At 37.9% G+C, this 16,306-nt stretch overlaps 1 protein-coding gene across 2 annotated transcripts in view; it reads left to right on the forward strand.

Moving 5' to 3' along the window:
• Positions 1 to 16,306, forward strand: part of TAFA2 (TAFA chemokine like family member 2) — a 566,967-nt gene that overhangs the window by 148,415 nt on the left and 402,246 nt on the right. The gene's annotated exons all lie outside the window — the stretch shown is intronic.

Consider the following 16,306-nt stretch of genomic DNA (forward strand, 5'->3'; position numbering starts at 1 on the left):
GGAGTGATTGGGGTTATATGGAACAGTGAGTGGTTCCTAGCCCTTTGTATGTTATCAATCACTCATTGAGAGGAATCTATATAGAGGCAGTGCAGTACGGTGGGTATATATGGACTGTGTAATACACTGGAATCTTGGGTTCATCAGGAAATAGCTGTGTGACCTAGCTCAATTTATTAACCTCTTTATGCCTTATTTCCCCCTCATTTATAAAACTGCATGATAATGATAGTACCTACTACCTGGAGTTGTAATGGCTAAATGAGATAAAAAGTCAATGCTTAAAGGAGCACTTAGAGCCTGAGTTTTAGCTGTTATCCTCAAAGAGCTGAAGTGTTGCTCTAACAGAAGGAAATATCCTACTTTTTCAAGTGTAGAAATATTCCGTTAGGCTTTTCGTTATGAACATCATGGGTTTCATCTAGACTACTTTGTCTTTTGCTCTTTGAGAATGATGGAGCAGATCATATGCTGATCTCACAGGCGGATTCATTGAGGTAAATCAGATAGCATGGGTTTTTAAAAAAACTTGCAAGTTCAGGGATACAAGTGCAGGGTTTTTACATAGGTAAACTTGTGTCATGGGGATTTGTTGTGCAGGTTATTTCATCACCCAGGTATTAAACCTAGTACCGATTAGTTATTTTTCCTGATCCTCTCCCTCCTTCCACCCTTCACCCTCCAAAGGCCCCAGTGTGTGTTGTTCCGTTTTGTGTGTCCATGTGTTCTTATCATTTAGCTTCCACTTATAAGTAAGAACGTGTTGTAGTTGGTTTTCTGTTCCTTTGTTAATTTGCTAAGCTCCATCTCTGTTCTTTCTTGTCTCAGTAAAATACAAAGGTAACACTGATTTCAGGAAGAGTGATGTTCACCTGGGAATTCAATGGTCATGCTGGTGCTTGCAGCTTTCCCACATTTTCTAGTTGTTTTGAACCATGGACAGAATATAAGATCCATGAGGACAGGGATTATGTCTACCTTGGTCACTGTCCTATCTCCTGAACCTTACATTTGCTTTTACCCTCAAATGAATGGGTAAGTGATTGAATAGAGGCATGATTTAGATAATTATCTCTGTCTTTTCCCACAAATTTGTTGGCTGTCCTATCCCTAGCGTAGTTGAAACAGGTTATTACTACAGAATATCTTGAGAGATACCAAATTTAGTATCTTTCCTAGCGGTTGAATCATTGCCATAAGATTAAAATCACTTATATTTTAGATCACGTTATAGTTTAAAAATACTCTCTCATACATCATGTAATTTCTGACAGCATTCATGTGAATTCATTATTTCTCCTAACTAATAGATTTAGTCACTGAGTAAAGTTAAATCACTGGCTCAGTGTTACACACAAATCATTGTGGACTTTGGACTTAATCTGAGGTCTGTGACTACAAGCGCAAATTTTTATGGCACTATACTTTCTAAATATCTGACTTGAAAGCCTTATGATGATACTCACTCCCCCGGCAGGAATAAAGTCTTTCTAACTTCCTCATATTGGTGTATATATGTTTATGAGATTAGGTAGGGGTTATCATGGAAGACCCCAAGAGGGATTCATAGGGAATGTAATACTGAGCAGAACCTTGAGGTGAGGAGAGATTGAACTTACCTAGGGTAGTTCATAGAAATCATGATGCAGCCAGATCACCAGAGGTCAGGAGTTCGAGACCAGCCTGACCAACATGGAGAAACCCCGTCTCTACTAAAAATACAAAATTAGCCGGGCCTGGTGGCATGCATCTGTAATCCCAGCTATTCGGGAGGCTGAGGCAAGAGAATGCTTGATCCCGGGAGGCAGAGGCTGCAGTGAGCCGAGATCGCGCCATTGCACTCCAGCGTGGGCAACAATAGCAAAACTCCGTCTCAAAAAATAAATAAATAAATAAATAAATAAATAAATAAAATAATAATAATAATAATAAAAAAGAAACCATGATGCAGCCATTGGAAATGGAAGGCCTAGATGGGATACCCCACTAGAGACTCTGGAGTAAAGGCAGGAGTGCATAAAGAGATAGAACAGGAGAGACTGGAAAATAGAGAGCCTAGAGTGGGCATTATAGATTTTCATACCTTTATGTGAAGCTGGTCATGCTGTTGGGTCAGCTGGAAACCTAAAGCCAAGTAACTGAGTAGGCTGGAGTTGTGTTTGACTGTACATACCACATGAAGGAAGAGTTTGGAAAGACTATTTCTTACTTTCTCTTCTCTAGTTTTGGAGAAAAGTCTTCATCAAATATGTTAGTAATATTCAACATTTTCTATGCTGGTGTTTACATTATAGTCTGAAGCATGTCTGGAAATGGATGTTGTTTAAAAATTTTACTGCTATTGACTGCTTCTATTTCAAATTTCCTACATAATGAAATTACTAAATGGAATCTTTAAAAAGAAATATAAATGCCTATTTAATAAGACCATTGAAATGTACAATGCCATATCCTCTTAGGTACTTAGTAATTACAGACGTAGTTGAAGTCAGTCAACATTTGTGGGCATATCAGTTGTGGAACAACATAGATGGGCCTATTTTAGATTTATTTATGGCTCCCTGATTATATTATGGAGCAAATTTTTGTTATTTACAGTATCTACCACAGCACTTTCTCATAGTAGATGTTTAATAGATGTTTGTTAGATGGTTTGGAAATTAAACACTTTTACTTTTTTTTTTAAAAATTTTTTTTTGAGATGGAGTTTCGCTCTTGTTGTCCAGGCTGGAGTGCAATGGTGCACTGCAAGCTCTGCCTCCCAGGTTCAAGTGATTCTCCTGCCTCAGTCTCCCGAGTAGCTGGGATTACAGGCTTGCGCCACCACACCCGGCTAATTTTGTATTTCTAGTAGAGATAGGGTTTCTCCATGTTGGTCAGGCTGATCTCAAACTCCTAACCTCAAGTGATCCAACCGTCTTGGCCTCCCAAAGTGCTGGGATTATGGGTGTGAGCCACCGTGCCCGGTCCAACCCTTTTGCTTTTACAGAGATGCAGTCATACCATGATGGAGCAGAAACAGAGAAACAAGAGCTCCTCTGAAATAGTGGATATGTGGCAATTAATCTACTTTTTGGTGTGCCTTTTCTTCGTTTGTGACCTACTTATCTATAAGATACAGGTTAGTTTGGTTTCATTTAAAGCAGCATTCAAAAGAGCTAATACAAAAATGAGGTATAACAAATTATGTCATAGTAGGAATGCAAAAATGAAAATAGAAGTGGATATGTGGAACAATGATTATGCTTGCCTTTTCCATATTGTGGTTGCTTTTGTGTATGGTGTTATGTGTATATATGTATGTGTGAATTTGTGTGTGTTCCAGTTAGTCAAAACGGATTTTTAAATATGCCTTGTTGAGACGATTAGGGATGCTTCGGGGAAATCACCTTCTCGTTTCTTTTTATAATCATTCTGATTGTATTTGATAGTATTAGTAACCTCAACTCCTACTATGCAAATTTTTTTCATTTAGGAAAACATTATATAACTAATTAGAATTTTACGTAAGTAGTAAAATTTGGGAGTGTTTTTTTAAGAATAATGTAATAATAATTTCCAGTAACTACAAATCAATGCCTGAAGAGTAAATAATTCATTAAATGTCTACAAAAATATGACACTAGGTCCTTCCCTCACACTATATGAAAAAACAACTCCATATAGATTAAGGATTTAAGTATCAAAAGCAAATCTTTAAACACTTAGTAGACAATCCAGATGAATGGTTTTTAGGCCTAGGATGTAGAAAGATATTTCTTAAATAAGGCATAAAACATGTTAACTATAAAAGAAAAGACACATATTTTGCTATATTAAAATTAAAAGCTTTAGTTCATTAAAGAGATCTCTTAAAGTGAGAAGTACTATCACAAACTAGTTGACAATCTACATAACGGACAAAGGATTAGTGTTAAGAGCGCAAAAAATTTTCTACAAATCAGTAAGAAAAGTAGCAAAAGTTATAAACAGACACAGAAGAGAAAACTCATGACTAACAAACATATGAAGAGATGTTTATTACACGATATCACATCCATTAGTGATCATGAAAACATAAAGAAACATAATAATACAACATAAATTTACACTCTTCTTTTGGAAGAAAATATAAAAGTCTGATAGTGTCAATTATTGGAGAGGAAATAGGTCCACTGAATGTTCTTCACTGATTGGAAGGCAAATTGGTGCAATCATTTTAAAAAACATTAAACAATTTGGAAAAATTGAACATTCATATATCGTATGACTTCAAAATTATGCTTCTAGATATCCAATAAAACTCATTTACGTATACAACAAAAATATGTGTAAGCATGTTAACATCATTGCCACTTGGAATGGAATAGCCTGGAAACAATCTAAATAGACATCAGTAGGAGAGTGGATGAATAAACTGTGGTATATTCACATTAAAATATGACACAGTAGTAAAATGAATGAAGTACGGCATTTACAAATATGAATAAATTTTAGCAATATAATATTGCACAAAAATAGCAAGTTCTAAAAAATTAATGATATCATTTTATATAGCTGAAAACTAAAATATCCCTTTAAATACATATATATGTAATTATTCTTTCTGTACAACAGCAAGGGAATAAAGGGAATAATGAGTATGGGATGAAATTTGGTTATTGCCTCAAATCTGAAGATTGAGAGGGATGTCATATGAGGTGACTGCATAGCTGAATGTGGGTTGCAATCAGAGCCCCAATATTTGTTTTGGGAAAATTCACGTGTACTTATCACATTATTAAAAATGGCCAAATAGATAAAAGTGGTCATACAATTACCAATGCTAAGAGTATGTTATAAGCCACAGATTATTATTAATCCAATTCTGTGCACCTGAAGTACAAAGAGGAAAAAAAGATGAACTAGTTCCCAAAATAGGTGAATATTAAGGAAATTCAGTTTTTAACTATATTTTAAGAGTTGGCATGGCAGGCTCTATTTTGTTGCTATTTTTATATTATTTATCAATGCATGTTTAGATTATATGTTATAAGAAAAACAGCTTTAAGAACTCATTCCCAGGTTATCTGTGTCTATCACATAAAAAAGGAAACAAAGGACTCATTCTACTACATTTTCTTGGTGCTCACTTAAATTATATTTTATATATTTTCTAAAGAAAAAATTAAGACAGTACTGAAACCAATTTTAATACAGATAAGATACTTGGAACATTTGAAGTGTTGAGCCTTTATATAATCAGCCTAAACACATCTGTTGGAAATATGTGTGGTCCCAGGCTGAATATTGTGAGTCAATATGTGGAATTTCAGATCTAAATATCTAATTTCCTAAAACATAGTTCCTAAAATGCACCACTTATTTTTTTTTTATATTTAGAAAACAAAATTGGAAGCATTCTAGAACAGCAAAATTAAAACTATTGTGAATTATTGCAAATATAATACAATGCCAATATAATGAGGGCATATGCAAGATCCAAACAAACACAGGAACTTACCAATAAAACGAGTAGGAATTTCAGCTTACAAAAGCAACTGGCAGCCTTCAGAATTTGTAAATACTATTTTGTAATGAAGCCCAGATACTTATTCACATCTGTTTGTTAGGGTTGCCATAACAAAATACTACAGACTGAGTGATATTAAATAACAGAAATTTCAAAGTTTCCGGAAGATAGAAGTCCAAGACCAAGAGTTGGCAGGTTTGGTTTCTCTTGAGGCCTCTTTCTTTGGCTTGCAGTTGGCCATTTTCTCCCTGGATCCTCACCCAGTCTTTCCTCTGTGTATGCATCCCCGGTGTCTCCTCTTCTTTTAAGGATACCGGTCATGGTGGATTAGGGTCCTACCCCAACAGCCTCATTTTAACTTATTTAAAATGGCCAAATAGATAAAAGTGGCCAAATAGACAACCTCATTTATCTCCAAATAAGGTTACATTTTGAGGAACTAGGGGCTGGGGCTTCAGCATGTGAGTTTAGGAGGAACACAGATGAGCCCATAACAACCTCCATTTCTGTGACTGTGATTCCCACGACTTAACTCCGTAATTAGTGCCTGCCGTTTTCCAGGTCCCGTTCTAGGTTCTGCTGGGACACAACACTAAAGCCTACAGTCTATACATCACAAATGTATGTGAGAAAGCAGCAAGGACCCAAAATTAGAGGAAAAATTTTACATTTGCAAATGCCATTATCCCTAAATCCCTGTCATTTTTATTGAGGGCTAAAGGCTTCCTTCTTAATTGTTTGAAAAAATTAACCACTGTTAAATAAATAAATCCCTGCTGCTACATACTCCAGAGACTACAAGATACTTTATGGAGGTGTGCACATGAGAGCAGTTTAATGGCAATGGAACACCTGTAATTAGAAGCATCTGTCATTGTGATAATGATTGTGGGCTCATATGTAGAACCACTATGTTTTCTCTGTCCACAAGGTCTCACTGTGTTTTCTCCCTGGCTCTCACACAGGCTTTCCTCTGTGTATGCATGCCTCAGGTATGTCTCCTCCAATAGTAGCCACACGGGCTTCGTGCATCTCAGTGTATGCTGCTGTGAAAGATAGCTATCTGTCTCGTTTGAGGTACTTCTCAGGTCCCTTCAAAGTGGAATTTGGGTAAGCCACACTGTACATATTTGAAGTCAAAGAGTTCCAAGCACACCCTCCAAATTTTGTGACAGTCTGGTGCCAGTTATTTTCATTTTTTTTCAGTGACAGACTAAAGAACTAATATTCAATTTTATTTAAAATGTTACTTTCCTGGATTAGTTAATGATTCCTTTTTCTCTCCATATGACTTTCTGTTATTCCCTTGACTGTCCTTTATCTGGGAGGCTAGACCACACAGAAGGATGCAGAGAACAACAGGGTCAAATGCAGAGAACAACAGGGTCAAATGATTTTACCGAAGTTGAGCCAGCTAGATGTAATGGGGCTAATGTGGATGGTCCTGAGGAGCACTGTGTAATCACCTGCTTGGGCCAGTGACCAAGGACAAGAAAGGAAGCTGGATGTCAGAGTGGATACCATTGCAGATAAATAGAGTTTGCGAATCAGATTCACTTTCTCCTTCCTGTGCAGTTAAGTAAGCTCCCTCCATCTGGTACAAAACAGACACAACCGTGGGAAGCAGGACTGTGGGAGGTGAGAGTGGGTTTGAGGATTGGGAGGGGATACATCTTTAAATGTACTGAGATGACATTTTCATCACACAGTTATAGAAACATAAATATACAAGAAGTGTTTCTTGCCCACCTGAGCTTACAGACTGTGATTTGGACATGACCCTCTATATTCCATACATTTTAGTTTAGACATGATGTGCACTGCTAACAAAGACTGAAGAAGATTGAGCTGTGGCATGGCTTGATCCAAGGCTAGAGGCTTATGAACTTTAAAAATCTTACCATAGCTCTTGTAATATGCTGTCATAAATAGAAAAAAAATTAGTGCAGTGTGAATTACTGGCCTCCTACTGCAGCATGTAGTTGATCTGATATATACACTTGGAAAGTGGGGACCTGGGGAAGGAGACATACACAATTTTGGTGCAAAGGGGAGGTAACTCTTCATTGTTTTCAGTTTGATAACTGACCTGTTCTGGTCAGGATGATCTTAGTAGTTTCTTTTCTAGGCTTAGAATTAAAATTAAAATGGAAAATAGACAAATTATAGGGAAGAAATTACCCAAAGGAGGTCAATTTAAAAATGAAGATATCGCATTGGTTTTAGAATTTAATGTTGGCCTAAATGACCAAAGTCACACTGCATGAGATCAGTCAATTTTTAATTAAATGAGCCCCTTGAATTAGAATATGGCCCATGTAAGATCTATGACAAAAATTACTAATAAAAATTGAGTTATTGGAGGAATCTTTGGGGACCCTTAGTGCTATGAATTATACCAAGAAAAGCAACCTGTTCAAATATAATAGTGAGACTTTGTATAAATGTGCCTGGTAATATTAAGGAATGGTTAAAAGTATGGACTTTGGATTCAGGTACACTCTGGCTCTATAGTTTAGTAGCTTTGTGAACCTCAGCCATGTACTTTGCCTTTCTGTAAAATGGGAATATGGACACGCTCCACAGTATTGGGATATTAAATCTGACTACATAATTAATATGCCTGGCAATGGTAATTGGAGGCCTTTTAGCAACATGACCCATGATATAAACATTGTTCTTAGTTAGTTTAATAAAATATCATCAATTATTGAGACATTATAATTTTTGCATTCTTAAACAATTCAATTTTGTTACACATTAGAAATCATTGATATATGACAAAAGTTTTATGAGGGGACCTGGGCAAGATGGCTGATTAGGAACAGCTCCTATCTGCAGCTCCCAGTGAGATCAATGCAGAAGGCAGGTGATCGCTGCATTTCTAACTGAGGTACCCAGCTCATCTCACTGGGACTGGTTAGACAGTGGGTGCAGCCCACGGAGGATGAGCCAAAGCAGGGTGGGGCATCACCTTACCTGAGAAGCACAAGGGGTCAGGGAACTCCCTCTCCTAGCCAAGAGAAGCCATGAGAGACTGTGTCTTGAGGAATGGTGCATTCTGGCCCAGATAGTATGCTTTTCGCATGGTCTTCACAACCTGCAGACCAGGAGATTCCCTTGGGTACCTACACTACCAGGGCCCTGGGTTTCAAGCACAAAATTGGGTGGCCATTTGGGTAGACACCGAGCTGCTGCAGGAGTTTTTTTTTCATACCCTGGTGGCACCTGGAATGCCAGCGAGACAGAATCATTCACTCCCTTGGAAAGGGGCATAAGCCAGGGAGCCAAGTGGTCTAGCTCAGTGGATCCCAACCCCATGGAGCCCAGCAAGCTAAGATCCATTGGTTTGAAATTCTTACTGCCAGTACAGCAGTCTGAAGTCAACCTGGATGCTCGAGCTTGGTGGGGGTAGGGGCAGTCAGCATTACTGAGACTTGAGTAGGTGGTTTTTCCCTCACATTGTAAACAAAGCCGCCAGGAAGTTTAAAACTGGGGAGTGCTCATTGCAGCTCTGCAAAGCTATTGTAGCCAGACTGCCTCTCTATTTTTCTCCTCTCTGGGCAGGGAGTCTCTGAAAGAAAGGCAGCAGTCCCAGTCAGGGGCTTATAGATAAAACTTTCATCTCCCTGGGACAGAGCACCTGGGGGAAGGGGCAGCTGTGGGCACAGCTTCAGCAGACTTAAATGTATCAGCCTGCCGGCTTAGAAGAGAGCAGTGGATCTCCTAGCATAGTACTCAAGCTCTGCTAAGGGACAGACTGCCTCCTCAAGTGAGTCCCTGAACCCCGTGCCTCTTGACTGGGAGACACTTCTCAGCAGGGGTCGACAGGCACCTAATATAGGAGAGCTCTGGCTGGCATTTGGCAGGTGCCTCTCTGGGATGAAGCTTCCAGAGGAAGGAACAGGCAGCAATCGTTGCTGCTCTGCAGCCTCTGCTGGTGATACCCAGGGAAATGTGGTCTGGAGTGGACTTCCAGCAAACTCCAGCAGACCTGCAGCAGAGGGGCCTGACTGTTAGAAAGGAATAGCATCAACATCAAGAAAAAGGACATCCACACAAAAACCCGATCTGAAGATCACTGACATCAAAGAACAAAGGTACATAAATTCACGAAGATGAGGAAAAACCAGCCCAAAAAGCCTGAAAATTCCAAAACCAGAATGCCTCTTCTCCTCCAAAGGATCACACCACCTCACCAGCAAGGGAAGAAAACTGGATGGAGAATGAGTTTGACAAATTGACAGAAGTAGGCTTCAGAAGGTGGGTAATAACAAACTCCTGTGAGCTAAAGGAGCATGTTCTAACTCAATGCAAGGAAGCTAAGAACCCCGATAAAAGGTTAGAGAAACTGCTAACTAGAATAACCAGTTTAGAGAAGAACATAAATGACCTAGTGGAGCTGAAAAACACAGCATGAGAACTTCGTGAAGCATACACGAATGTCAATAGCCAAATTGATCAAGTGGAAGAAAAGATACAAGATTGAAGATCAACTTAATGAAATAAAGCATGAAGACGAGATTAGAGAAACAAGAATGAAAAGGAACGAAGAAAGCCTCCATGAAATATGGGACTATGTGAAAAGACCAAACCTACGTTTCATTGGTGTACCTGAAAGTGACTGGGAGAAGGGAACCAAGTTGGAAATTCTTCAGGATATTATCCAGGAGAACTTCCTCAGCCTAGAAAGACAGGCCAACATTCAATTTCAGAAATACAGAGAACACCACAAAGATACTCCTCGAGAAGAGCAATCCCAAGACACATAATCATCAGATTAACCAAGGTTGAAATGAAGGAAAAAATGTTAAGGGCAGTAAGAGAGAAATGTCGGGTTACCCACAAAGGGAAGTCCATCAAACTAACAGCAGATCTCTCTGTGGAAACCCTACAAGCCAGAAGAGAGTGGAGCCAATACTCAACATTCTTAAAGAAAATGATTTTCAACACAAAATTTCATATCCAGCCAAACTAAGCTTCATCAGCAAAGGAGAAATAAAATCCTTTACAGACAAGCAAATACTGAGAGATTTTGTCACCACCAGATCTGCCTTACAAGAGATCCTGAAGGAAGCACTAAATATGGAAAGGAAAGACTAGTACCAGCCACTGCAAAAACATACCAAATTGTAAAGACCATCGACACTATGAAGAAACTGCATCAACTAATGGGCAAAATAACCAGCTACCATCATAATGACAGGATCAAATTCACACATAACAATATTAACCTTAAGTGTAAATGAGCCAAATGCCCCAATTAAAAGACACAGACTGGCAAATTGGATAAAGAGTCAGGACCCATCAGTGTGCTGTATTCAAGAGACCCATCTCACGTGCAAAGACACACATAGGCTCAAAATAAAGGGATGGAGAATTATTTACCAAGCAAATAGAAAGCAAAAAAAAGCAGGGGTTGCAATCCTAGTCTCTGATAAAACAGACTTTAAACCAACAAAGATTAAAAAAAGACAAAGAAGGGAATTACACTGGTAAAGGGATCAATTCAACAAGAAGAGCTAACTATACTAAATATATATGTACCCAATACACGGGCACCTAGATTCATAAAGCAAGTTCTTAGAGACCTACAAAGGGACTTACACTATCACACAATAGTAGTGGGAGATTTTAATACCACACTGTCAGTATTAGACAGATCAATGAGACAGAAAATTAACAAGGATATTCAGGACTTGAACTCAGCTCTGGACCAAGCAGACCTAATAGACATCTACAGAAATCTCCACCGCAAATCAACAGAAAATACATTCTTCTCAGCACCACATTGTATTTGTTCTAAAATTGACCACATACTTGGAAGTGAAACACTCCTCAGCAAATGCAAAAGAATGGAAATCATAACAAACAATCTCTCAGACCACAGTACAATCAAACTAGAATTTAGGATTAAGAAACCCAGTCAAAACTGCACAACTACATGGAAACTGAGCAACCTGGTCCTGAATGACTACTGGGTAAATAATGAAATTAAGGGAGAAATAAATAAGTTCTTTGAAACCAATGAGAACAAAGACACAATGTACCAGAATCTCTGGGACACAGTTAAGCAGTATTTAGAGAGAAACTTATAGCACTAAATGCCCACAGGAGAAAGTGGGAAAGATCTAAAATCAACACCCTAACATCAAAATTGAAAGAACTAGAGAAGCAAGAGCAAGCAAATACAAAAGCTAGCAGAAGACAAGAAATAATTAAGATCAGAGCAGAACTGAAGGAGAATACAGACACGAAAAACCCTTCAAAAAAGTCAATGAATCCAGAAGCTGTTTCCTTGAAAAGATTAACAAAATAGACTGCTAGCCAGACTAATAAAGAAGGAAAGAGAGAAGAATCAAATAGACACAATAAAAAATGATAAAGGGGATATCACCACTGGTCCCACAGCAATATAAACTACCACCAGAGAATACTATAAACACCTCTATGTATAGAAACTAGAAAATCTAGAAGAAATGAATAAACACCTGGACATATACACCCTCCCAAGACTAAACCAGGAAGAAGTAGAATCCCTGAATAGACCAATAACAAGTTCTGAAATTGAGGCAGTAATTAATAGCCTACCAACCGAAAAAAAAAAAAAAAAGCCCAGGACCAGATGGATTCACAGCTGAATTCTACCAGAGGTGCAAAGAGAAGCTGGTGCCATCCCTTCTGAAACTATTCCAAATAATAGAAAAAGAGGGACTCCTCCCTAACTCATTTTATGAGGCCAGCATCATTCTGTTACCAAAACCTCACAGAGACCCAAGAAAAAAACAAAATTCCAGGCCAATATCCCTGATGAACATCAAGGTGAAAATCCTCAATAAAATACTTGCAAACTGAATCCAGCAGCACATCAAAAAGCTTATCCAGCACGATCAAGTCAGCTTCATCTCTGGGATGCAAGGCTGGTTCAACATATCCAAATCAATAAAGAGAATCCATTATATAAACAGAACCAATGACAAAAACCACACGATTATTTCCATAGATGCAGAAAAGGCCTTCCATAAAATTCAACATCCCTTCATGCTAAAAACTCTCAATAAACTAGGTATAGATGGAACACATCTGAAAATAATAAGAGCTATTTATGACTAACCCACAGCCAATATCATACTGAATGGGCAAAAGCTGGAAACATTACCTTTGAAAACCAAAACATGACAAGGATGCCCTCTCTCACCACTCCTATTCAACATAGTATTAGAAGTTCTGGCCAGGGCAACCAGGCAAGAGAAAGAAATAAAGCGTATTCAAATAGGAAGAGAGGAAGTCACATTCACTCTGTTTGCAGATGACATGATTGTATGTTTAGAAAACCCCATTATCTCAGCCCCAAATCTCCTTAAACTGATAAGCAACTTCAGCAAAGTCTCAGGATACAAAATCAATGTGCAAAAATCACAAGCATTCCTATACACCATTAACAAACAAACAGAGAGCCAAATCATGAGTGGACTCCCATTCACAATTACTACGAAGAGAATAAAATACCTAGGAGTCCAACTTACAAGAGATGTGAAGGGCCTCTTCAAGGAGAACTACAAACCATTGCTCAAGGAATAAGAGAGGACACAAACAAATGGAAAAACATTCCATGCTCATGGATAGGAAGAATCAATATTGTGACAATATACAGAGAGCCCAAAGTAATTTACAGATTCAGTGTTATCCCCATCAGGCTACCAATGACTTTCTTCACAGGATTAGAAAAAACTACTTTAAATTTCATGTGAAACCAAAAAAGAGCCTGTATAGCCAAGACAGTCCTAAGCAAAAGTAACAAAGGTGGAGGCATCATACCATCTGACTTCAAACTATACTACAAGGCTACAGTAACCAAAACAGTATGGTACTGGTACCAAAACAGATATATAGACCAATGGAACAGAACAGAGGCCTCAGAAATAATGCTACACATCTACAACAATCTGATCTTTGACAAACCTGACAAAAACAAGCAATGGGGAAAAGATTCCTTATTTAATAAATGGTGTTGGGAGAACTGGCTAGCCATATGCAGAAAACTGAAACTGGACCCCTTTCTTACACCTTATACAAAAATTAACTCAAGATGAATTAAATACTTAAATGTGAAACCTAAAACCATAAAAATCCTAGAAGAAAACCTAGGCAATACCATTCAGGACATAGGCATGGGCAAAGACTTAATGACTAAAACACCAAAAGCAATGGCAACAAAAGCCAAAATACAAATTGGATTTAATTAAACTAAAGAGCTTCTGCACAGCAAAAGAAACTGTCATCAGAATGAACCAGCAAGCTACAGAATGGGAGAAAAATTTTGCAATCTCTCCATCTGACAAGGGGCTAATATCCAGAATCTACAAGGAATTTAAACAAATTTACAAGAAAAAAAAACTCCTTCAAAAACTGGGTGAAGGATATGAACAGACCCTTCCGAAAAGAAGACATTTATGTGGCCAAAAAACATATGTAAAAAACCTCACCATCACTGGTCATTAGAGAAATGCAAATCAAAACCATAATGAGATACCATCTCACACCAGTTAGAATAGTGATCATTAAAAAGTCAGGAAACAACAGATACGGGAGAGGATGTGGAGAAATAGGAACGCTTTTACACTGTTGGTGGGAGTGTAAATTAGTTCAACCATTGTGGAAGACAGTGTGGCAATTCCTGAAGGATCTAGAACCAGAAATACCATTTGACCCAGCAATCCCCTTACCGGGTATGTACCCAAAGGATTATAAATTCTACTATAAAGACACATACACATGTATGTTTAATGCAGCATTGTTCACAATAGCAAAGACTTGGGACCAACCCAAATGCTCATTAATGATAAACTGGATAAAGAAAATGTGGCACATATACATCATGGAATTCTGTGCAGCCAAAAAAGTGATGAGTTCATGTCCTTTGCAGGAACATGGATGAAGCTGGAAATCATCATTCTCAGCAAACTAACACAGGAACAGAAAACCAAACATTGCATGTTCTCACTCATAAGTGGGAGCTGGACAATGAGAACACATGGATACAGGGAGGGGAACATCACACACTGGGGCCTGTTGGGGGGCGGGGGACTAGAGGAGGGATAGCATTAGAAGAAATATCTAATGTAGATGACAGGTTGATGGGTGCAGCAAACCACCATGGCACGTGTATACCTATGTAAGAAACCTGCACATTCTGCGCATGTATCCCAGAACTTAAAGTATATATAAAAAAAGCTTTTATATGGAAGTGAATTAAAAGTGTGGTAAAAAAGCCATGAAAAGCTAAGAAATGAAACAATAAATTCTTTAGACAATACTGTTTACAGCATATTACGCAAAATAGGAAAAAGAAGATAATTTTTATGGCCTCTTGCAGATACTAATAATAATATCAAAGTAACAAATACTACAGTAATTTGTATTTTATTTAGTAGTGTTCTTATTTCAGTCATCCAGGAGATTTTAAACTAAAAGTAAATGGTAAGGTTTTATATGCTAAGTAAGGAAAGAGGAGGTTGTTATGAATTTGCACTGAAAAAAAATATGGTTACAGAAGAGTTAAAAAGTCCAGCAATGGCATCCTAATTAAATAATTATTCTTCCAGATCTTCTATTTCAGTTTCCTTTCTGAATGCAAACTTACTTAAGAAAATAATCTTAGCTCATTTTGGTAAGTCAGAATTCTGAAAAATATCTAAGGAAAAGTTAACTTTTGAGATCCCTAGGCTAAAATTGGCAAGACCAAAATTAAGAAAATATGGCTTTAAAAATGTTTTTGAGTTCACTACTTTATTTTTATTTTGGGGACAGAATTTGGTTTATTTGGAAAAATAAAGTAGAAGCCAAACTTAAGACTCTGGTAGAATTTATTTGCTCTTCCCTTTGGTAGTTTTTCCTTTTTTCTCTTCTGGCATTTTGAGGAAATGATGTATATAGTTCTTCCAGTAGCTTTATCAACTCTGATTGGTCCTCCATTCTCATCCCTTTTTTTAAAAAGCATATGTGTGCGTGTGGGGGTGGGTTGGGGGGGGCGGGTGGGTGGAGAAATACCAGAGATATTTTACACTGTTGTCTGAAGTAGAGAATGACTTACATTTTTGTTGTATGTTTAATTTCTATTAATTACTTTCATTACTGGGAGGTAGATAGAGGTGAATCTTAACAATGTAAGAAAATGAAATCAAAACTCTGCGTGAGGAACATTAAGAAAGCAGAACCTTTCTCGTTCTGCTTTTGGAATTTTGTCTTGACCTATGTCAAGAGGGGGAGCAGCAGAGATGGTGATAGTAGAGGAAGGGTGTTGTTTCTTCGAAGACTGTGCTGAAATAATAATAAAAAAAAAGGTAGCGGTGATCCTTCGGAAAATAGAACGCTCTATTGCAGTAAAATGAGCTCTTTTACAAGTCTCTCAAATGCTGCTGCTACTCCCGACAGTGAAGCTATTTTAACTTTTAATTTGCTGAAAGGCAAAAAAGGCAGCTGTCTTCACAGTGGGATGTTAGGGGTGAGTGTTGGAGAAACAGCTTCTCTTTTCATGTAAATTAAAGGGGAATATACTAAAGAAAAGTTTACTGTTACTCTACAGGTTCTCACCAAGCAGGCCACAGTGTCATCTATAGCGACTTTTCTATGCTTTCTTTTAATTTGCCAAACACATCAGATTGGAGGGCAGATTTTAGAATTGACAGAATTAAAATTCAAGTCAGGAATTCGAAGCATCCCTTCCCTTCTGCCTCTCCGTTTATTTTCCCAGAAACCCCAAACCAGTTAACTTTTTGGATAATGTCTGAATTTAGGACTCTTCTTAGTGTTCGC

Source organism: Nomascus leucogenys, chromosome 11, assembly GCF_006542625.1.
Source record: "Nomascus leucogenys isolate Asia chromosome 11, Asia_NLE_v1, whole genome shotgun sequence".
Taxonomy (NCBI): Eukaryota; Metazoa; Chordata; class Mammalia; order Primates; family Hylobatidae; genus Nomascus; species Nomascus leucogenys.